The sequence below is a fragment of the Capsicum annuum genome, chromosome 12 (genome assembly GCF_002878395.1).
Source record: "Capsicum annuum cultivar UCD-10X-F1 chromosome 12, UCD10Xv1.1, whole genome shotgun sequence".
In the NCBI taxonomy this organism is placed as follows: Eukaryota; Viridiplantae; Streptophyta; class Magnoliopsida; order Solanales; family Solanaceae; genus Capsicum; species Capsicum annuum.
Window position 1 is genome coordinate 187,376,641 of NC_061122.1, and position 2,728 is coordinate 187,379,368.

Below are 2,728 nucleotides of genomic sequence, written 5' to 3' on the forward strand. Positions count from 1 at the left end.
TTGTTTCGGATAGGCATCCAAGTATTCCAAAGATGGGTTCAATTTTCTTCACTTTATCTTACTTTGGTTATTGCATCAGGCATCTTGGAGAGAACATTCAGACCAACTATCACAACGAAAGGATCGTGACCCTTTTTTATAGAGCAGCTAAAGTATATAGTATAAAGGAGTCTTTAGACCATTTCAATCAAATAGCGGATGTCCATTCCAAGGTAGCAGAACATCTCATACGTATCAGTTTTGAGAGATGGATCCAGGCATTCTGTCCGATAGATAGGTACATTCTTATGAATTTAATGTCTTATTTGAGTTACAAGTTTAGTATGATGTCGTACTAAGTGATTCTTTTGTATAGGTACAATATTATGACATCAAACATAGCTGAATCGGTGAATTCATTGTTTGGCGATGAAAGAGAATTTTCTATCAAGGCTATGTTTGGAATAATAAATAAGAAGTATGGCTGATTTTTAACCAAAGGCATGTGCAGTTCGAGGGCCCAAGAAGAACCCCATTTGTTCTAGAAATCAAAAAAATAGTATCAAAGAATATCAGTTTGGGGAATAGGTTATTATTTCATCAAATAGCAAATTACAAATTTAGTATCACCGATCATGGTGATGTTTCCATGGTCGATCTTCAATCAAGATATTGTACGTGCAGAGTTTTTGACTTAGATAAAATACCCTGTCCATATGCTATGGCAGCGCTTTGAGCTCAATACGGTCCAAAATATGGACCTAAAATTTACGAGCACTCCTCTCAATATTATGTGATGGAAAAATATAAAATGGCATATAGTAGGCATATTAATCTGGTGCCTCCCGAAGAATCTTTGGTTATTTCTGTAGAGCTTTTGAGGAGATTAATACCTCCTCTATATATTGACTCGAGCACTATCAAACCGAGAAGAAAGCCATATAAGAGGAGGCATGGAGTCGGAGAATCATTTTCATCAAGAAGAAACAAGTTCTCTGTATGTAAGCACGCTGGCCAGAAAAGAACAACATGCCTGGATTGTAATTCACCATGATCGTTGTAATTGCAAAAACTTGTATTATTGTTTGTTGTGGAATTTTATATATTTAATTCATTGTTGTGAATGTAATGATTTCATTTATTATATATAAAATATCTTTTTTAATAACTTGTGCATTAATAAAAAGAGGCAAAACATGAACTAAATAATACAACATACCACAATTATTTTCAACAGATTACCTATCTGTGGCAACAGATAGACATTAGCTAGAATAACACAACATATTTTCATCAAACTAAAATATTTTCCTCCAATAGATGACAAATCTGTCGCAACAAATGGACAATCTAATGACAGAAACCTAACTAATGACCAATCTATTCCTACACATGGTCCATCTGTTGTAAGAACTCAAAAGCCAAAATTATTATTGCTACTGAATTCAAAATTGCTCTTTACCTCCAACCATCGACATGTTAACATGTATGTTTAGAAGAAATAGACAGAATGAAAATTGAATAAGAATTAAAAAGTCAAAATCGACTAAAAATATTTTTTTATTAAATGAAAAATAAAATACATTAGGTATAGATTTAATATAGAAAAATTAAAATACAAACGCTAAAAGAAAAAACACATTCTAATTATTATTATTATCATCATCATCGTTAATGACAGCCGGGCAATCAACTCACAACAACAGGGCCCTCATCAGCCTCTACATCTCTCTGAATATCCTTACTCTCGCGGCGACCAAATCCCTCTGTAGGTCATTAACCTACCTCTGAAGTTCACTCACTGTGTCGCACAGAATAGCAATGTCCCAAACAGGATCATCCATATCTAGAACATGCATGAATTGATAAAAAACGTAGACACAAAAGTAAAGAAAAGATTTCAAATATAATACAATGTATACTACCAACTGGTAGATTTACACAAGAAAAAAACTTACCTCAACGAAAAAGGAATATGCTCTTTGAAGAGAAATGGTTGAAGATGTCATACGAAAAGAAAAAATGCAAGAATAAATAAAGTAGAGTAGAATAGAGATTAAGGAGAAACATATTTATAAAGGATTGAATTTGGAAGTGTCAGGACAAAAGGCATGGCTGTTCAGCTCTATTGTATTAATTATATTTAAACTGGTGACATTTTATTTTCTGTGAAAATTCGTGATTTTTTCTTTTACATTAATACTTCTCACCTTTTCAAAATGGTTTGAGACCTGATAATAGTCGTTATTATTAAGCTGTTGCACCAGGTCATCCATCTGTCGCAACAGATTTACTATCTGTTGCAATAGATGGTCTGTGTGTGCAATAGATGATCTGTCAAAATAGATTTACCATCTTTTGAAACAAATGGTTTGTATGTGCAATAGATAAGCTATCTGTTGCGACAGATGAACCATCTGTTGGAGCAGATTTTTTGATTTTTTCTAATAGCTGATTTATCAGTTGCAAAAGATGGAGAATTTGATATGTCATCTATTTTGAATGTGTTAGATAAAAAGTCACGACTACCTCTTTTTTAATAGTCATCACATGCATGCAGATGAATAAACAATATCTGGTCTGTCACAACAGATTTACCATCTGTTGTAATATATGTAGTATCTGTTGTGACAGATGGACCATCTGTTGGAGAAGATGTTTTGATTTCTTCTAACAGCTGATTCATCAGTTACAACAGATGGAGAATTCGATATGTCAGCTGTTTTGAATATGTTAGATAAAAAGTCAC